Source organism: Salmo salar, chromosome ssa16, assembly GCF_905237065.1.
Source record: "Salmo salar chromosome ssa16, Ssal_v3.1, whole genome shotgun sequence".
In the NCBI taxonomy this organism is placed as follows: domain Eukaryota; kingdom Metazoa; phylum Chordata; class Actinopteri; order Salmoniformes; family Salmonidae; genus Salmo; species Salmo salar.
The window spans coordinates 4,804,604-4,827,216 of record NC_059457.1 but is presented as its reverse complement, the minus strand read 5'-3'; the positions used below and the strand labels follow the sequence as shown (position 1 = coordinate 4,827,216).

Below are 22,613 nucleotides of genomic sequence, written 5' to 3'. Positions count from 1 at the left end.
GACCAGTGTTACATGTCTATGTACATAGGCAGCAGCCTCTAAGGTGCGGGGTTGAGTAACCAGGTGGAAGTTGGCTAGTGACAGTGACTAAAGTTCATGGCAGGGTACTGGGAGGAGGCCGGCTAGTGGTGACTATTTAACATAAAGTGGCTGTTCCACTGGATATCATAAGGTGAATGCACCAATTTGTAAGTCGCTCTGGATAAGAGCGTCTGCTAAATGACTTAAATGTAAATGTAAATGTAACATTCTGATAGCCTTGAGATATAAGCTGTTTTTCAGTCTGTTGGTCTCAGCTTTGATGCACCTGTACTGACCTCACCTTCTGGATGGTAGCGGGGTGAACAGGCCGTGGCTCGGGTCCTTGATTATCTTTTTGGCCTTCCTGTGACATTGGGTGCTGTAGATGTCCTGGAGGGCAGGCAGTGTGCCCCCGGTGATGCCCTGTGGTTGAGGATGGTGCTGTTGCCGTACCAGGCAGTGATACAGCCTGACTGGATGCTCTCAATGGTGCATTTGTAAAAGTTTGAGGGTCTTAGGGGCCACGCTGAATTTTTTCAGCCTGCTGAGGTTGAAGAGGGGCTGTTGCAACTTCTTCATGACACTCTCTGTGTGGGTGGACCATTTCAGATTATCAGTGATGTGTACACCGAGGAACTTGAAGTTTTTGAACTTCTCCACTGTGGCTCCGTCGATGCGGACGGGGGCGTTCTCCCTCTGCTGTCTCCTGAGTCCACGATCAGCTCCTTTGTTTTGTTGATGCTGAGGGAGAGGGCCCTCACCTCCCCCTGTGTCGTCTGCAAACTTGATGATTGAGTTGGAGACGTGCGTGGCCACGCAGTCATGGGTAAACAGAGAGTACAGGAGGGGGCTGAGCACGCACCCTTGTAGGGCCCCTGTCTTAAGGATCAGCGTAGTGGAGGTGTTGCTGCCTACCTTCACCACCTGGCAGCGTCAGGTCAGGAAGTCCAGGACCCAGGTGTACAGGGCAGGGAACAGACCCAGGGCCCCAAGCTTAACGATGAGCTTGGAGGGTACAATGGTGTTGAAGGATGAGCTGTAGTCTATGTCATTCTTACATAGGCATTCCTCTTGTCCAGATGGGATAGGGTAGTGTGCAGTGTGATTGCATCATCTGTGGATCTATTGCAAATTGGTATGCAAATTGCAGTGGGTCTAGGGTGTCGGGTAAGCTGGTCGGGTAGTCAATGTCAACTCATTGCCTAATATGTTGGGTGGTCAATGTCAACTCAATGCCTAATGCTAGCTTGCATACTTGAATTATCTTTATCGAGCCAGATAACATTTTAATAGGCTAATTGTATAGTCTTATAATGGGTCGCTTGTGATATATACAGTGCATTCGAGAAAGTATTCAGACCCCTGGACTTTTACCACATTTTGTTACATTACAGCCTTGTTCTAAAATGGATTAAATAAATCAAAAAGCTCATCAATCTACACACAATACCCCATAACGACAAAGTGAAAACAGGTTTTTAGAAATTTTAGCAAATGCATGAAACATAAAAAACTGAAATATCACATTTACATAAGTATTCAGACCCTTTGCTGTGAGACCTGAAATTGAGCTCAGGTGCATCCTGTTTCCATTGATCATCCTTTAGATGTTTCTACAACTTGATTGGAGTCCACCTGTGGTTAATTCAATTGATTGCACATGATTTGGAAAGGCACACACCTGTCTATATAAAGGTCCTACAGTTGACAATGCATGTCAGAGCAAAAACCAAGACATGAGGTCAAAGGAATTGTCCGTAGAGCTCTGAGACAGGATTGTGTCGAGGCACAGATCTGGGGAAGGGTACCAACAAAATATATGCAGCATTGAAGGTTCCCAAGAACACAGTGGCCTCCATCATTCTTAAATGGAAGAAGTTTGGAACCACCAAGACTCTTCCTAGAGCTGGCCACCCGGCCAAACTGAGCAATCGGGGGAGAAGTGCCTTGGTCAGGGAGGTAACCAAGAACCCGATGCTCACTCTGACAGCTCCAGAGTTCCTCTGTGGAGATGGTTGTCCTTCTGGAAGGTTCTCCCATCTCTGCAGCACTCCACCAATCAGGCCTTTATGGTAGAGTGGCCAGATGGAAGCCATTCCTCGGTAAAAGGCACATGACAGCCCGTTTGGAGTTTGCCAAAAGGGACCTAAAGGACTCTCAGACCATGAGAAACAACATTCTTTAGTCTGATGAAACCAAGATTGAACTCTTTGGCCTGAATGCCAAGCGTCACGTCTGGAGGAAACCTGGCACCATCCATACGGTGAAGCATGGTGGTGGCAGCATCTTGCTGTGGGGATGTTTTTCAGCGGCAGGGAATGGGAGACTAGTCAGGATCAATGGAAAGATGAAAGGAGCAAAGTACAGAGAGATCCTTGATGAAAACCTGCTCTAGAGCACAGGACAACGAGCCTAAGCACACAGCCAAGAAAATGCAGGAATGGCTTCGGGACAAGTCTCTGAATGTCCTTGATTGGCCCAGCCAGAGCCCGGACTTGAACCCAATCAAACATCTCTTCTGCAGAGAAGAATGGGAGAAACTCCCCAAATACAGGTTTGCCAAGCTTGTAGCATCATACCCAAGGAGACTCGAGGCTGTAATCACTGCCAAAGGTGCTTCAACAAAGTACTGAGTAAATGGTCTGAATACTTATGTAAATGTGATATTTCATATATTTTTTGTTATGTACACTGTACATTTGCAAAAACTTCTAAAAATCTCTTAGCTTTCTTATTTTGGGGTATTATGTGTAGATTGATGAGGGGGGAAAAATCATCTATTTCAGAATAAGGCTGTAACGTAACAATGTGAAAAAAGTCAAGGGGTCTGAATATTTTCAGAATGCACCATATACACTGAGTATACAAACATTAGGAACACCTGCTCTTTCCATGACATAGAATGACCAGGTGAATCCAGGTGAAAGCCATGATCCCCTATTGGTGTAACCTGTTAAATCCACTTCAATCAGTGTAGATGAAGGGGAGAAGACCGGTTAAAATGTATGCCAAGCAAATACCATTGATTGCAAAGTTTAACAAATCATACACCTACAGTATATGCAGAAGTTAACTTTTAACAATTGCCACTGACATTTTTACTAATATACATTTACTTGAGGAACAGGGCAGATGCAATTTATCATAATTTAAAAAAAAAATGTATGTGACCACATTTTCCAAAGGTTTTAGCAAAACTGTTAAATCTCTACTCTAATTCTACTTAAAATTCAAAGATGTCTGCAGAAAGAATGGGGTGTCAGCTATGACATGACACCTTGAGCTTGAAAAGATCTCTTTTGGTTATTGAACTACAGTAAGCGAAGTGGGTCAACACCCGGTAACATAATGACGGTAACAGAATGACATCATGGGACCTTGATCTGTACTATGCAGAAATGCATAATTATGAATGTTATTCTCTTCATGGTGATGTATCCTGAATAGGTACACAAAGGTAGAAAAATGTAATATCCTCTTTTGCATGTTTGGGTATTATTCTAATGAGCTCTGCACCCAAACAAGACCAAATTTGGTTGGTCCGGACCGGATCAAATCTATATCAATCATAGACGTCTATGTTTCACAAGTTTTGACATCACAGTACAGCACAGTAAAGAAAAGTAGAGTGTTCAGTAGAGTACAGTACAGTACAGTAGCACACAGTAGAGTACAGTAAAGCAAAATAGAGTATAGTTCAGTACAGAACACTCCAGTATGTCACGTCCTGACCAGTATAGGGGTTAATTGTTATTGTAGTTTTGTCATAACGTGGCAGGGGGTATTTGGTTTATGTGGTTCGGGGTGTGTGTCTATGTAGAGGGGTGTTTGATTGATGAATTCCGGGGTTTCTGGGCACTGTTCTATGTTAGTGTATTTCTATGTTCTGTCTAGTCTAGTCTATTTCTATGTTTAGTTTATTGGGGTTGGACCTTCAACTGGAAGCAGCTGGTTATCGTTGCTTCTGATTGAAGGTCCTATAATTAGGAGTTTGTTTTCATGAGTTTTTTTTGGTGAGAGATTGTGCTGTGTATAGCTTTGTGCCTTACCGGCCTGTTATGAGTCGTCGTGTTTTTTTGTGTTTGTTTTGGTTTACCTTCTTTGTCCTTAATAAAAAGAAGATGAGTGCACATATTCCTGCTGCGTTTTGGTCCACTCTACCCTACGACAACCGTGACACAGTAGAGTAGAATATATTACATTATATTGTACTTTACTCGTATGTGCTCTAATGTACTCTACTGAACTATACTCCATTTTTCTGTTCTCTACTGTACTGTGCTGTTCTCTACTGTACTGTACTGTGCTCTACTCCAACTGTGGTTTGTGACTACTATGACTTCCCATTGTGGCCAATTCAATTGCAGTCATTTTGTTACAGATTTTTTTGGTAACAGAGTGACATGTTTTAATCACTTCATAATTCCTAAACCAAATTGTTATCAGTAAAAACACTACAACTAATTGGTAGGTCTACCTTGTTACTTCTGTGAACTTTCATCATCCTTCATGAGGGAGAGGCATTAGTAAATATCTTAAAGATACTGTATGTGGGGTTTTGGTAACAGAATGCCAAGACTCTACGCAATATTTTTTAAACTTACAGAAGGCAAATCATTTCTGCAAAACTAAATAGAAATGTTGATATTAATTGACAGGGGCCCTTCAACATTATTGTGTTTTGATATATTTCTAATACCTTTTAAGACTTTTTCTAGTAGATGTTTTTTAAGAACCCTTCCCCATTTGTGTGACCAGAAATTAAAGCCTTTGCTTTTTCCTAATTCTTACGATGGAAAATGGTTTAAAAACATATTTATGCCTTCAAAAATATAGACTTATCTTTCATTTGACACCAAATGTGATATGCTCCTAAAGAAACCTGGGTCCTTTTACATGGAAATGACCATATAAGAACAGGGTTCCATTTGGGATGCGACCACACACTGACCCACCGGCAGGGTAACTCATATATGTCGGGGTAACCAGCACTCATACATGTCAGGGAGCCTGACACCACTGCTACTTTTACTGGAGCTGCAGGCCTGTTTGGGTTGGCCTGGCTCCAGCAAGGGTTTAAATACCAGGCTAGGATGGATGGAGTGATGGAAGGGGAGAGGCTACTCTACATATGAAGAGTCGAAGACTCTCAACTCCTGCTTTGGCGGTCAGGAGTGTCGGTCTGCCTCTTGGCACACTCTGAAGTGAGAATGGAACTCACTCTGATTCACAGTTAAACTGGTAGTTTCTCTCTAACAAGGCATTCATATACAGTACTGGCACATCATGCAAAACCCAATGCTATGGAAACAGAGCTATGTTAATCATCTGTTCTCAATCACATACAGTACAGACAGATGTCTTTACACATTGTCCACCTTTCCGTCTCCTAGGAACCTCCAAAAAAAGTTCATATACACCTGTTATTGAGTCCCATAATAATCTCTTCATTTATGCGTGGGACTGGGAACATCATCTAATAGATTTCCCATGTTATGTCCAGTCCTTCGTACCACTTGAATCAAATCCACAAATCACTTCCACATGATGGGGGCTGGGGACACATTGAAATTTACACATCTGGAGCGCGTTCAGTTTGCGGGCATGAGTCTCTCTCTCTCTCTCTCTCTCTCTCTCTCTCTCTCCTTAGACTCTCTATCCCTCTCTTCATCACTCTCTCCCTTCTTTCTGTGGCCTGCTGCAAGTCATGAAAAAGAAAACTGGACCTGGACGAGAGTTGGAGCTGGACTCTCTCTCGCTGAATCTCACTCTCTCGCTCTCTCTCTCTCGCTCTCTCTCTCTCTCTCTCTCTCTCTCTCTCTCTTTCTTTTAACTGTATCGACAACATCTTCCTCTCTATTTCTCTCTCCATCTCTCTCTCTCTCTCTCTCTCTCTGACCTTCATGGGCTCGCTCTGGCTGCTCTCATGTCACTGGCTATCCGTCAAACATTCACAGCCATGACACTGACCATGCAGCATTCATGAATATTGAAATGCAATTAATATAAATACACCTCACGATGCTGTCAAAAGTAGAAAAACAGAGGTGATGGCTAGTGGGTCTGGGCCGGTGTGATGTAGTTGATGTTTGTATGTGTATGTTTTTAAATCTTCTATAAAATAAAATACAAAGTGACAGGGAAAACGGGGTGCAAGTCAGTTTGTTGCTGAGTAAGAACAGATGACAACAAATAAATCCAAGACAAAACGTTGGAAATGCTTCTGGTTTTGAGTTGGTGTGTTGACCTGTTAGGTATGTGTATACAGAAGTGTCATGAATCGTGTGCTATCGGAGCTTGAGTCGATAAAAAAAAAAAAACATCTGCCCCGTCTCAACCCACTGACAGTTTACCTGCTCGTCATCTAAATGAATTGTTCGAGAAATATTTAGTTACCTTACATCAACATCGCACTGGGAAAACATTCAACAACAATAACACAACCAGTAATACAAGCCACTGCAACAAAGGAATAGAAAAATACTCCTGGAGTTTATCAGGTCCATCTGTGAACCAATTGCATGCAGGTTTCTGAGCAATTTAAGAATGAGTTACTGGATATATTATGTGTTTATTGTGTTTATGTCAAAGAAGATGAAAAGGAAGAATTCTGCATTCCCAGACAATGGTGCATATTCCTGGCATAGCTTGCTGAGTCATAATCAAATCCTGAATGATGTTACCTGGGCTTAGTGCGATTGATGGGCAATGCTCTGTTTCAAAAGTCTCAAAAGAAAGATAGATACCAGCACACTGGAATGCTCCCACAGTTTTATTGAGTGCAACATTTTGACCCAAAGGTCCTCATCTGATTTCAAAGTCTCGTTATATTACAAAGAGACGTAATAGACGCGTGGCTCTCGACCTTCGCCTCTCCCAAGTCCGTACGGGAGTTGCCGCAATGGGACAAGACTGTAACTACCAATTGGATATCACGAAGTTGGGGAGCAAAATCAATAAATAAAGAGACAGAATTAAATCACATAGTTAGTTAATACTCTGTACATTACAAAAGCCAACAAGTGAAAATTAAGTTTCTAGATTACGTTTGTAGGTCACAATCATAGCTATAGACTAGCTTCTTAGACGTTGAAGGCAGTCTGGATGTCCCATTACAAGATGCATAATTAGATCAACACATAGCACTTCCTTATGTCTGTCTTCATACATTCCTTTTTGATGTATGCCCCATGTGCTATTTAGATACTGTCTGGACATGTAATGACTCAACTAGATAAAATAATCGCTGGTCCACAGCATGACTACAGGCATGTCTACAACTTTATTAATCAGCGACATCAAAGAGAGACAGTAAAACATGATGTGCCTTTTTCCTTTTTAAATGCATAGTTTGCATTAGCGGTGGCAATTAAAGGACGAAACTCACAAATCACATCAGGAAATATCCAGGGGAAGAAGTAGAGGCTGTAGAGACAGAGGAGGCAGCTGGATGCTGTTGGCAGACGTTCAGCGACACTGCGAGTGGGTTGTCTCTCCTACACAGTAAACTACAACATTGCCTTCAAAAAGAACTCCTTAGAACGTTCAGACAAGAGGAGTTCCCTTCACTATCACAGAATCAGAGAGCAGAGCCCCCCCCCTTAGTTAAACGATAAAGAATAACAATTTACATTGAACTCATTTCGATCATTCAAACCCTTATTAATAAAGAAGAGGCTAGAGACTTCAATAGATACCAGATAAACATGTCAAAGAGGCGTGTGCAATCGATCAAGAAAGCGCAGCTGCTTACAAGTGTTGTCCCACGTGACCAAATATGGTACTGTCCTTTATCCAGGACACAAACTCCAAAAAGGTTGAGATGCAGTGTAGTGTAGGGATGACCTTCAGGGACTCAGTTTGAGCGGGTTTGTGTACAGTACAGTAGTTGATAAAAATCTTGTGATACAGCCAACTTTAAAGGTCCATGTGCCCTGGAGTGGGAATGGTTCCATGCAGGGAACTGCATAAGAAGGTAAGGTGTGGCCCTCTCCATTATACAAACAATTCAATTGACATTAAGATTAAACATAGTTTGTTGTTTCGGTCTAAACAGACCCTCATCGGACAATGCTCTGAAGGGAACTCTGTCCATCTTTGTTGAGATCTCTTGAAGTAATCAGTGATCACTCACTCAAAACGGACAAATATTCCTCTCAACAAAAAAAGTCTACCCTTAAAGACCAGCTGCAGCTGAGCTGGTGAAATAGTTTGTATATCAGCCATTAGCCTGTGTTGTCTGTGACGATGATGTCGGGTTGCTATGATTGACCTTTACAACTGGCACACACTCAAACACACACACACACACACACACACACACACACACACACACACACACACACACACACACACACACACATTTGCTGGAACGGAACACAAAACGGAGCTCTCCCTCCCACTCCTAATGAGTCTTGTGACATTGGTGTCCAGATAGCAGGCTGAGGCTCCATTCAAATACTTTCCTTGGAGTTTCCCTTAGCGTCACCATCAAGTCTAAACTAATAAAAATAGATGAAGCTAAGTGTGCACTCCCTGTTCTGACCACATCCCGTCAACTGAGAAGGCGTCGGTACTATTCCTCCTTTTAAGGAAGCACACAGACACAGGAGGCGATGTTAGTTGACGGTAGTTGTGTCGTAGCAGCTAGCGTAGCTGGGAATGAACAGGAACGGAATACAGAAACCATGGTTTACCCTAACAAATACCTGCTTGCTGCTGCTATCCAGAGACAAGGGCTGTGTGTCCCGAATGGCACTCTATTCCCATTGACCTCTGGTCAAAACGAATGCACTATGTAGGGAATAGGGTGACATTTGGGACACTAGCCCAGCTACCCAGAGACAAGATGGGATCCAGGAACAACTTTTATTTCCGTGATGATTAAAGAATCAGTTTTCCATAATGCTAATAGCCATTGTGTGTCTGCAAGCTGAAGGAGAGGAAAGAAGGTAGAGTAAATAAATGAAAGTAGGCCTAATTAGGTAATAAGTAATGGATGACATATCTGACTGTGCAAATGAAACATCTACAGTATCTACGACGTCCTCTTCTGCTCCAAAGGCACCTTAGGGGCTCCTGTATCTATTTCTGTATCCCTATCCATCACATAATCTGTTCTGAGTCTTACTGTGATGTCACCCAAGGGGGAAGAGAGAAATCATAGAATGCAGAGCTTCTTTTCATGCCAGGACATTCAGTTGATTCTAGTATCCTAGTGATTTAGTAATGTCTACTAATAGACATCTGTCTGGGACATGGTGGCCTTTCTATGTCTCTAACATAATATAACTAGAAGACAGTTATTCTATTTATATGTGGTATAAGTGCACTGATGGTAAAATTATGGCTGATGAATGACACCATTTTCCAGCTAATCCCATATACCAGTTAATTCTAGGGCTACAATTCCTCCTTTGCCAACTGGCCTGGACCCTTTATTGTCGACACGGAGCCCCGCCGATCCATCACGACTGGACTGCCCACGTGATCGCCCGATGTGGTCTCAACAGGCTATTCTGTAACAATGTCGTGAAGAACAATATACTAGCCCCGGCCCGCTAGCTTTTCTGAACGCTGTGTCCCCTGCTCGCCTAGCGTAGTAGTGACTACCGAACGGCACCCTGACTCACCTATTGCTGCTCTTTTGACCCTATGATCACTCGGCTACACAGCTGATGCCCCCTGGACTGTTTCAATAACACGGTACCTCATTTCGTTTACCTGTCTTGAACTCAGGTCCTGTATGTACCTAACTGACCCGCTCTGCCCATTCATCACCATTTACCCGTTGTTGTCTTAGCTCTTCTGATCAACACCTGTGATTGCTTTATGCCTCTCTCTAATGTCAATATGCTTTGTCTACTGCTGTCTTGGCTAGTTCTTTTATTTTATTTCACTGTAGAGCCCTCAGACCCTTATCCTACTCCTCTTCTGTTCCTCTGGCGATGTAGAGGGGAATCCAGGCCCTGCAGCCCCCAGTTCCACTCCTATTCCCCAGGCGCTATCATTTGTTGACTTCTGTAACCGTAAAAGCCTTGGTTTCCTGCACGTTAACATCAGAAGCCTCCTCCCTAATTTTGTTTCATTCACTGCTTTAGCACACTCCACCAACCCTGATGTCCTAGCCGTGCCGAATCCTGGCTTAAGAAGGCCACCAAAAATTCTGAAATTTCCATCCCCAACAACAACATTTTCCGCCAAGATAGAACTGCCAAAGGGGGTGGAGTTGCAATCTACTGCAGAGATTGCCTGCAGAGTTCTGTCATACTATCCAGGTCTATACCCAAATAATTTGAGCTTCTACTTTTAAAAATCCACCTTTCCAGAAATAAGTCTCTCACTGTTGCTGCTTGTTATAGACCCCCCTCAGCCCCCAGCTGTGCCCTGGACACCATATGTGAATTAATTGCCCCCCATTTATCTTCAGAGTTTGTACTGTTAGGTGACCTAAACTGGGATATGCTTAACACCCCGGCCGTCCTACAATCTAAGCAAGATGCCCTCAATTTCACACAAATTATCAATGAACCTACCAGGTACAACCCTAAATCCATAAACACGGGCACCCTCATGGATATCATCCTGACCAACCTGCCCTCTAAATACACCTCTGCTGTCTTCAACCAGGATCTCAGCGATCACTGCCTCATTGCCTCTGTCCGCAATGCGTCCGCGGTCAAACAACCATCTCTCATCACTGTCAAATACTCCCTAAAACCTTTCAGCGAGCAGGTCTTTCTAATCGACCTAGCACGGGTATCCTGGAAGGATATTGACCTCATTCTGTCAGTAGAGGATGCCTGGTTATTCTTTAAAAGTGCTTTCCTCACCATCTTAAATAAGCATACCCCATTCAAAAAATGTAGAACTAAGAACAGATATAGCCCTTGGTTCACTCCAGACTTGACTGCCCTTGAGCAGCACAAAAACATCCTGTGGCGTACTGCATTAGCATCGAATAGCCCCCGCGATATGCAACTTTTCAGGGAAGTTAGGAAACAATATACACAGGCAGTTAGGAAAGAAAAGGCTAGCTTTTTAAAACATACATTTGCATCCTGTAGCACAAACTCCAAAAAGTTCTGGGACATTGTAAAGTCCATGGAGAATAAGAGCACCTCCTCCCAGCTTCCTACTGCACTGAGGCTAGGAAACAATGTCACCATCGATAAATCTACGATATTCGAGAATTTCAATAAACATTTTTCTACGGCTGGCATGCTTCCACCTGGCTACCCCTACCCCGGTCAACAATCTGGACCCCTACAAATCAGCTGGGCTAGACAATCTGGACGCTCTCTTTCTAAAATAATCCGCTGCAATTGTTGCAGCCCCTATTACTAGCCTATTCAACCTCTCTTTCGTATCGTCTGAGATCCCTAAAGATTGGAAAGCTGCCGCGATCATCCCGCTCTTCAAAGTGGGAGACACTCTAGACCCAAACTGTTACAGACCTATATCTATCCTACCCTGCCTTCCTAAGGTCTTCGAAAGCCAAGTTAACAAACAGATCCCCGACCATTTCGAATCACACCTTACCTTCTCCGCTATGCAATCTGGTTTCCGAGCTGGTCATGAGTGCACCTCAGCTACGCTCAAGGTCCTAAACGATATCATAACCGCCATCGATAAAAGACAATACTGTGCAGCCGTCTTCATTGACCTGGCCAAGGCTTTCGATCTTGCTGCTGGTGATTCTCTGATCCACCTCTACGCAGACGACACCATTCTGTATACTTCTGGCCCTTCTTTGGACACTGTGTTAACAAACCTCCAGACGAGCTTCAATGCCATACAACACTCCTTCCATGGCCTCCAAGTGCTCTTAAATGCAAGTAAAACTAAATGCGTGCTCTTCAACCAATCGCTGCCCGCACCCACCCGCCCGTCTAGCATCACTACTCTGGGCGATTCTGACTTAGAATATGTGGACAACTACAAATACCTAGGTGTCTAGTTAGACTGTAAACTCTCCTTCCAGACTCACATTAAGCATCTCCAATCCAAAATCTAGAATCAACTTCTTATTTTGCAACAAAGCATCCTTCACTCATGCTGCCAAACATACCCTCGTAAAACTGACTATCCTACCCATCCTTGACTTCGGCGATGTCATTTACAAAATAGCCTCCAACACTCTACTCAGCAAACTGAATGTAGTCTATCACAGTGCCATCCATTTTGTCACCAAAGCCCCATATACTACCCACCACTGCTACCTGTATTGTCTCGTTGGCTGGCCCTCGCTTCATATTCGTCGCCAAACCCACTGGCTCCAGGTCATCTATAAGTCTTTGCGAGGTAAAGCCCCGCCTTATCTCAGCTCACTGTTCATCATAGCAGCACCCACCCGTAGCACGCGCTCCAGCAGGTATATTTCACTGGTCATCCCCAAAGCCAACTCCTCTTTTGGCTGCCTTTCCTTCCAGTTCTCTGCTGCCAATGACTGGAATGAATTGCAAAAATCACTGAAGCTGGAGTCTTATATCTCCCTCACTAACTTTAAGCATCAGCTGTCAGAGCAGCTTACCGATCATTGCACCTGTACACAGCCCATCTGTAAATAGCCCACCCAACTACCTCCTCCCCATATTGTTATTTATTTTTTTGCTCCTTTGCACCCCAGTATCTCTACTTGCACAATCATCTTCTGCACATCTATCACTCCAGTGTTAATGCTAAATTGTAATTATTTCGCCACTATGGCCTATTTATTGCCTTGTCTCCCTAATCTAACTACATTTGCACACACTGTATATAGATTTATCTATTGTGTTATTGCCCGTGCGTTTGTTTATCCGATGTGTAACTGTGTTGTTTGTGTCGCACTGCTTTGCTTTATCTCGGCCAGGTCGCAGTTGTAAATGAGAACTTGTTCTCAACTGGCCTACCTGGTTAAATAAAGGTGAAATAAAATGTAAATGCGACTCACTCTAACGTCCCTCAGATTAGACTACCCCCCCCTTTCCCCTGTGGATAACGATTTCCTTTCCCATTCAATGTCACACCTATGCCATTGCTTAATAGAATTATAGACAACTTTCTATTCTACTGACAGCCCACCACTGTTCTCTGACAGGTTCATGCACCAGACATGATCAGACAGCACATTACTGTTTATAGATGTTGTCTTTATATAGTCGTCAATAGCTGACTATGTGGCTAAATTTTTTCATTATATTTTCATTCATGCTTTAAATAGTAAAGGGTCACCAATGTTTTTTTATTTATATATCCTTTATTTAACTAGGCAAGTCAGTTAAGAACAAATTCTTATTTTCAATGACGCCCTACCCCGGCCAAACCCTAACCAGGACGACGCTGGGCCAATTGTGCACCACCCGATGGGACTCCCAATCACAGCTGGGTGTGATACAGCCTGGAATTGAACCAGCATCTGTAATGACACCTCTAGCACTGAGATGCAGTGCCTTAGACCGCTGCGCCACTCGGGAGCCCAATGTATTTAGCATACTGTACATTGTGTATTATAGGACAGCATCCTTATTACATTTCTAAAGATGATAATATTGTAGCGATGTTATTGTAGCGAAGTGGGATGTTACAATTCCCACCAAGTGGGTTAACCCTATTGGTGCGATGTGTAGGGTGTTTGCCTTTCATTCCGCGACCTGGGTTCACTTCCCTGCTTTGCTGTTTGCTACATTGGTGTCAGAAGTGGGATGGCGGCTATTAGGCCCTCGGAACACATGGCCCAAACATGTGAGGGGGCTGAGTAGTCGAAGCACGGGGTCGTGCCTTCCCGCTCGGAGAGGGCAGTGTAGTGACGCTCGCTATATGAGACACGTTACAATTCCCAACAAGTGGGTTAAAGGATTTTGGCAATGATGCCATTTATCTACTTCCCCAGATGAACTCTTCGATACCATTTTTTGTGTATGAAGGAAGTTAGAGGTAGTTTCGTGAACCCATGCTAACTAGCGATGACTGTTAGTCCTTCCCTGTGGCTCAGTTGGTAGAGCATGGTGTTTGCAACGCCAGGGTTGTGGGTTCGATTCCCACGGGGGGCCAGTACAAAAAATAAAAAAAAATAGAAGAAATGCGTGAAATTAAATGTATGCATTCACTACTGTAAGTCGCTCTGGATAAGAGCGTCTGCTAAATGACTGAAATGTTAAAATGTCTATGGTATCTACTAGCATGTTATCAGTTACCATAGACTTCAGGGGCGCCAGTTGCTAGAATATCATAAACTTTTTGGTGCAAAAGGGATTTACAGATTTTGACCAAGGAAACAGGATACTACTGGCAATATACAATGTTGCTCTCTATACATGACTCAAGTTTGGAGTTTTAATTGAATGACACAGTCTAGTTAGACTTCAGCTGTGTTTGTATGCATGCTCAACTTGATTTTACTTGACTTAACGCTTAACTTAAATGCACTTTTTCCCATAAAACAACGGGATGGATCTTCATTTCTCTGGTGACAAGAAACAGTAATAAGCAGACGCAACTGTTTCAATCAACATAATGTGTACAGCTTTCCGTACGGAAGAAGGGTGCCAGCATCTCATCCTTAACTAAACATGTCATTCAATTCACATTTCTAAGCTGCCTTTATGGCAGTGAGACAATGAGACAGCGGGTAGCAGGTAACCTAGAGGTTAAGGTCGCAGATTCAAATCTCCGAGCCGCAAGGTTGTAAAACTCTGCTGTTCTGCTCTTGAGCAAGGCATTTAACCCCCAACAACAACTGCCCCCTGGGCACCGATGATGTCGATTAAGGCAGCCTCCCGCACCTCTGTTATTCAGAGTGATTGGGTTAAACACGGAAGACTCATTTTGGTTTAATGCATTCAGTTCTGCAACTTACTAGGTATCCCCCTTTCCCAATACTGGTGCACTCTGAGGAGAGAAGCTTCAGAGTTTCACAGAGGTGAAACACACTCGCATGATAACCTTAACTGAGACCTGAAGTCTTGGTTTAGCTCCTGGAGCAACTGCCTTGGCTTAAGCTCAGTGGTTTTACACAGTCATGGCACACAGGAGACAAGCGTTTTAACATTGACACAGGTTTGAATACTAAGACACAAAAACACAGACCTAGACACACGTGTATCAGAAAGAGACAGCCTTGTGCTCTTTTTTCTCCAATGAGATTCACAAATCCCATTCTCACAGTCACTGGCTAACTAGAAAAGTGGATGATCTTCTATAGGAGAGAGAGATAGTTGCAGCCAGAAACCATTCCTGGTCCCCAGGAGACAAGCTCATTGCTCATCAGGAGACGGTGGCTCAATGGCTCACACACATACACAATGAGGCTCTGGCTTTGGTCTCCATAACCACTACCATCTAAGGAATAGGAGCCTGACTTGGCATGTACTCTGCGGCACACAGCTTTTCCACTGCAGGACGTCTGCTTAATGTATGACAAACAGAGTGTTAAGTCAAATTATAGTATTCACTGCCTGGGTCAGGGTAGAGAGAGTGCGCACACACACACACACACACACACACACACACTGGCCTGGGTAAAGCAGATGTGAGAACGTCTAATCCACACTCTTGACATTCTCTCAACCAGCTTCATGAAGTAGTCACCTGGAAAGCATTTCAATTAACATGCGTGCCTTGTTAAAAGTTAATTGGTGGAATTTCTTCCCTTCTTAATGTGTTTGAGCCAATCATGGAGGCGTGGTATACAGAAGATAGCCCTATTTGGTAAAATACCAAGTCCATACTGTATTATGGCAAGAACAGTTCAAATAAGCAAAGATAAACGACAGTCCATTATTACTTTAAGACATGAAGGTCAGTCAATATGGAACATTTCAAGAACTTTGAACGTTTCTTCAACTGCAGTCGCAAAAAACATCAAGTGCTATGATGAAACTGGCTCTAATGAGAACCGCCACAGGAAAGGAAGACCCAGAGTTACCTCTGCTGCAGAGGACAAGTTCATTAGAGTTAACAGCCTCAGAAATTGCAGCCCAAATAAATGCTTCACAGAGTTCAAGTAACAGACACATCTCAACATCAACTGTTCAGATGAGACTGTGTGAATCAGGCCTTCATGGTCGAATTGCTGCAAAGAAACCACTACTAAAGGACACCAATAATAAGAAGAGACTTGCTTGGGCCAAGAAACATGAGCAATAGGCATTAGACCGGTGGAAATCTGTCCTTTGGTCTGATGTGGCCAAATTTTAGATTTTTGGTTTCAACCGCCGTGTCTTAGTGAGACGCAGAGTATGTGAACGGATGATCTCCGGAAGAGGAGGTGTGATGGTGTGGGGGTGCTTTGCTGGTGACACTGTCTGTGATTTATATAGAATTCAAGGCACACTTAACCAGCATGGCTACCACGGCATTTTGCAGCGACACGCCATCCCATCTGGTTTGCGCTTAGTGGGACTATCATTTATTTTTCAACAGGACAATGACCCAAAACACCTCCAGGCTGTGTTAGGGCTATTTGACCAAGAAGGAGAGTGATGGAGTGCTGCATCAGATGACCTGGCCTCAACAATCCCCCGACCTCAACCCAATTGAGATGGTTTGGGATGAGTTGGACCGCAGAGTGAAGGAAAAGCAGCCAACAAGTGCTCAGCATATGTGGGAACTCCTTCAAGACTGTTGGAAAAGCATTCCAGGTGAAGCTGGTTGAGAAAATGCCAAGAGTGTGCAAAGTTGTCATCAAGGCAGAGGGTGGCTACTTTGAAGAATGACATTTTTGGGGGGTTACTACATGATTCCATATGTGGTATTTCATAGTGTTGATGTCCACTATTATTGTACAATGTAGAAAATAGTACAAATAAAGAAAAACCCTTGAATGAGTAGGTGTATCCAAACTTTTGACTGGTACTGTGTGGTGTAATTCCTAGGAATTTTTTATTTTATGTTACTGGCTGGCGAAACATCTGCAAGCTAGGCTACTTAAATCAACAAAATCCATGGGTTTCAGCTTACTCTTACTTCATGATTGAGGAATGCTCAATTTACCATTTCTTTCTTTTCACCATCCCGTTTTGTTCTGCAGGTCACATATTTCCAATGGGCTCCACATGGTTGTGTGTGTGTGTGTGTGTGTGGGTGCGAGCGAATGTGTGCCTGTGTGCACGTGCATGTGACTATAACTGGGGTGATGAATGCAGAGTGGCCTTCAATGACACGCCTTTAAAGCCCAAGAAAATACTTCAAACAAGTTGAGACTGTCTGTGGCTGCTTTCATATCACCAGACTGGCTTCATGCTCATCATCATGTCTGGAATAAGAGTTCTTACTAACCAAGCTTCAAAAACAAAGAGTCTCTGATGATTCACAAGGTGTCTGAGGCATGTGTTCTAGTTTAGCAGTTGAGACCATGGCGCTGTTACAAGGCTAAAATAGCCTAAGGCCTGGAATCAATCAGTAGCGCTGAAGATCAGCGTTATAGCGTGATTTAAATTTAAAGGAAATGTTTCCGCGTTCGCTGAGACTGCATTCACAGGAAACGCTGCATATGTCGGCTCAATTGAAAACGACTTAAATTTCAACCGCGCTACAATGCAGATCTTCGGCACTACTATTTGAATCCAGCCCTAAGTCTTTCTTCCCTTCGAAGGGAATGCAGAATGCAGTTCACATCTTTGGTAAATGGATGTTGTAAAAGATGTACATTTATTCTTTCTCTAATTATATTCAGATTGAATAAGGGACAAATAAATCTTGAGAATCTAAAGATTATGAAAATAAACGTTTCTTCATTGTTTCTTAACTTGCTACCAAAAACTCTCCTCCCCTATTTATATAATTTCCCTTGCATCATATCATTATTAAGCATTGTTTAGTAATAACAATCAATATAGCGGTGTCAAACCTTCCCTGGCTGCCACTACACTTGCTAATAAAATTCTGTCTCATCTAATAAAACGATTCTGAAGAAAGTTGGTTTAATATTTAGTATTTTATAAAAAGGTATATCTAATTATGTCAGATCTTGAAATGTTGTATATTACAGTGCCTTCAGAAAGTATTGACACCCCTTGACTTATTCCACTTTTTGTTGTTACAGCCCGAATTTAAAATTGCAAAAAATTTGCTTAACAAGTCACATAACAAGTTGCATGTGTTTAATATGATTTTTGAATGACTAGCCCACACATACAATTATCTGTAAGGTCTCTCAGCCGAGCAGTGAATTTCAAACACAGATTCAACCACAAAGACCAGGGAGGTTTTCCAATGCCTCGCAAAGAAGGGCACCTATTGGTGGATAGGTAAAAACTTGAATATCCCTTTGAGCATGGTGAAGTTATTTCTTACTCTTGGGGTGGTGTATACACCCGGTTAGTACAAGGATACAGGCGTCCTTCCTAACTCAGTTGCCAGAGAGGAAGGAAACTGCTCAGGATTTCACCTGAGGCCAATGGTAACTTTAAAACAGTCCCAGAGGTTAATGGCTGTGATAGGTGTGGTGGTTAATTTCTGTATTATAATCGTGATAAAAAAAAGTTAATAGTAGAATTATGGGATAATTATACTGGATGTTAATATAAATGTACATTCTGCCAATGTTGATGTGTGTTAAATTGAGTTTTTTTTTACTTTGAGTGATAGGACCAATTTGAATCACTGAGCAACGTCATTCTAAATTTTGATTGGATAATTAATTGAGTTTTTGATTATGATTTGGAAACTGAATGACTTTTTAAAACGAAGGATTGATTTGAGTTTAGTATGTTAATAACTATATGAGTGAAGCAATTCATGTATTGGGGATTGATTGTTTTGATTGCTGTTATGAACTAAAGATATTGACACTATTCTCAACATGCGCTGGTGAATGGAGAGGGTGAACTCTGATCCGGAGAGTGAAAGTGATCCACCATATAGGAGAAAACTGAGGATGGATCAACAACATTGTAGTTACTCCACAATACTAACCTAGATGACAGAGTGAAAAGAAGGAAGCATGAACAGAATCAAAATATTCCAAACATGCATACTGTTTGCAATAAGGCACTAAAGTACAACTGCCAAAAATGTGGCAAAGAAATTAACTTTATGTCCCCATTACAAAGTGTTATGTTTGGGGCAAAACGTAACTGAGTACCACTCTTCATACTTTCAGGCATGGTGGTGGCTGCATCATGTTGTGGGTATGCTTGTCATTGGCAAGGACTAGGGAGTTTTTTAGGATAAAAAGAAACAGTCCATTATTACTAAGAATAGAACTAAGCAGAGGCAAAATCCTAAAGGAAAACCTGGTTCAGTCTGCTTTCCAACAGACACTGGGAGACATCAGGACAATAACTTAAACAAATATACACTGGAGTTGCTTATCAAGACGATACTGAATGTTCCTGAGTGGCCTAGTTACAGTTTTGAGTTAAATTGGCTTGAACATCTATTGCAAGACTCGAAAATGGCTTTCTAGCTATGATCAATAACCACTTGACAGAGCTTGAAGAATTAAAAAGTAATAATGTGCAAATATTGTACCATCCAGACTGTTATCGCTGCAAAAAGGTGATTTTAACATGGGTTGTGAATACTAATGTAAATTAGATATTTATGTATTCCATTTTCAATAAATTTGCAAAAATATCAACAACAAAAATATATTTAATCCATTTTGAATTCAGGCTGTGGAACAAAATGTGGAATAAGTCAACGGGTATGAATACTTTCTGAAGGCCCTGTATACAATTAGGGGAGCCGAAAGATAAATAATCCACTTGCTTAGAGATATAAAATGTAATCCGTTTTTAATAAAAACAGTCAAATGTAAGGTGAGTGTGTTGGGGCCCTCTTATTTTTCTTCATAGTTTGTTTGATATCTACTTTTTTTATTATGTCTTTTCTTACCAAATCTTGCTTTTTGTCGCAGCAATTGGAAATTGTTCTTAAGGGGTACTAGTTATCCAACGTTACCCTACTGAGTCAATAAACTAGTGAACTGTGTTGCAATTATCAATTTAAAGAACGTACAGCAAACATGGGAAACATTTTATGTGAAATCGTTTCATTTCATACTATGAGGAATAACGTACTATTTTTGAACTATACCCGCAGCCTAGCCTGCAATAAGCCTCGATTTCCTTTGGAAAATGGGATGCGCACAAAATCATGGCAACGATGCTCCGCGGTGAGTTGTGGCACATATTCTCGCGTGTGAAATTAATACATGTAAAGTTTATATTTAATTCAAACGTACCTGTCCTGCAGAAAGCCAAGTTCAGTTGTTTCTTTATGTTCGATGTCAGAAGCTTCGGAGAGAGTTGAAACAATTGAGCTTTTATCCATTGGCTATGGTGCAGTTGTGGCTCCTCCTGTCTCGCTCACATTTCTAAAATGTTTAGGCTACATTGGCTATTTCTCTCTGTACTTGTAGTCGTCTATGTGTATCGGAGACGGTTGGCTTTCCGTAATAATAAATAATCACGATAAAAGCAATACTAAAGAGTTGTAATGTATTTTTCTTCAACAAATAAAAAGTAAGTATTGCTTTCTAATATGATGAAGCATCCTTATATATGTTTCAGTCATTTAGCAGGTGCTTTTATCCAGAGCAATTAATATATATTTTTTATTTAACCGTTATTTAACTAGGCAAGTCAGTTAAGAATAAATTCTTATTTACAATGACGGCCGGGGAACAGTGGGTTAACTGCCTTGCTTAAGGGAACATCCACATATTGCTTTCTGTTACTGTTCTAACGCTCTTAACCGGTAGGCTACCTGCCACCTTATCTCCACAATTAAACTTCACCAAAAAAAATGACATCATGTTTTTGAAGAAATAAATAGAAAACAATATTGAAAGACTTTGGCTGTTCTCTCAACAAATACTTCCAAATAATGTGATGAAACTCTGCACTATGCTATAGCTGGCCATATAGCAGCTTTGGTATGTGACAGATGTGAAATGTACAAAAATGTGGCAGGGCAAAGAGAACAAGGGAGGGGCACCATGACATGGTCCAGGTGGGAATGTTGTCTGATTCATACTTTAGAAACGGATAGGCAGACTATAGGTGGGAGACCATCCTTAAGGGCTAATACCTAATTCAAAGGGTATTGGGGAAACCATTACTGCTTTCAATAAAGCTGTAGGCTAATAATTACATAGTTAATTACTAACCATACTGGCAGCTATTGGATGCAGCTATTTCAGGTCAGAATATACAAACTAAGTAGAGTGGCGAGTGCTGCGAGACCAATAACTAATGTGCTTGGCAGAAAATGTACCAACAAATAAATATACAGTGTAGCTTACTTATACTGTGCTTGCAAACTGGCAATATATTCAGTTTAAATTGAGTTATATTAAGTGAGATGGGAAGTCAATGCAGTAATCTAAAAAGAATCTGAACCACGCTGAAATGTATAAGTAAATAAAAGAGACTATAAAAGTCCTTTCCAACAGCTGACATCTCTCTCTCCTGCCAGAACACAAGAGCTGCAGTAGCCTCCCACCAAACAAGGATATGTTACTACTCCAGTCAGCAGCTAATTGAAACTCCTCTGTCCACCTAAATAAAAGAGCAATCATATTCAAAGGATACAGTATATGTACAATAATATGTGGAACCTGTTCAAATGAGTGGATTCAGCTATTTCAGCCACAGCCGTTGCTGACAGGTGTATAAAGTTGAGCTCACAGCCATGCAATCTCCATAAAAAAAACATTGGCAGTAGAATGGCCTTACTGAAGAGCTCAGTGACTTTCAACGTTGCAAAGTCATAGGATGCCACCTTTCCAACAAGTCAGTTCGTCAAATTTCTGCCCTGCTAGAGCTGCCCGAGTCAACTGTAAGTGCTGTTATTGTGAAGTAGAAACGTCTTGGAGCAACAACGGCTCAGCTGCGAAGTGGTAGGCCACACAAGCTCACAGAAAGGGACCGCAGAGTGCTGTCCTCGGTTGTAACACTCACTACTGAGTTCCACTGTTTGTCGGGAGCTTCATGAAATCTGTTACCATGGCCGAGCAGCCACCCACAAGCTTAAGATCACTATGCGTAATGCCAAGCGTCGGCTGGAGTGGTGTAAAGCTCACCGCCATTGGACTCTGGAGCAGTGGTAATGCGTTCTCTGGAGTGATGAATCGCGCTTCACCATTTGGCAGTCCGACGGACGAATCTGGGTTTGGCGGATGTCAGGAGAACGCTAGCTGCTCGACTGCATAGTGCCAGCTGTAAAGTTTGGTGGAGGAGGAATAATGGTCTGGGACTGTTTTTCATGGTTTGGTCCAGTGAAGGGATATCTTAACGCTACAGCATACAATGACATTGTAGACGATTCTGTGCTTCCAACTTTGTTGCAACAGTTTGGGGAAGGCCCTTTCCTGTTTCAGCATTATAATGCCCCCGTGCACAAAGTGAGGTCCATACAGAAATGCTTTGTCAAGATCAGTGGGGAAGAATTTGGCTGGCCAGCAGAGCCCTGACCTCAACCCCATCAAACACTTTGGGATGAATTGGAACGCTAACTGCAAGCCAGGCCTAATCACAAATGCTCTTGTGGCTGAATGGAAGCAAGTCCCCGCAGCAATGTTCCAACATCTAGTGGAAAGCCTTCCCAGAAGAGTGAAGGTTGTTATAGCAGCAAAGGAAGGACCAACTACCCAAGTAAGGTGG

The 22,613-nt window shown here is 42.3% G+C and overlaps 1 protein-coding gene across 1 annotated transcript in view; it reads right to left on the bottom strand.

Annotated features, from left to right (window-relative positions):
* LOC106573078 (non-muscle caldesmon) overlaps positions 1–20,332 on the bottom strand; it is a 66,807-nt gene extending 46,475 nt beyond the window's left edge. Inside the window, exon 1 of the mRNA XM_014147751.2 lies at positions 20,192–20,332. The gene's annotated coding sequence lies outside the window, so the exon portion shown is untranslated. The remainder of the gene's footprint in view (positions 1–20,191) is intronic.
* Between the last annotated feature and the right edge of the window lie 2,281 nt (positions 20,333–22,613).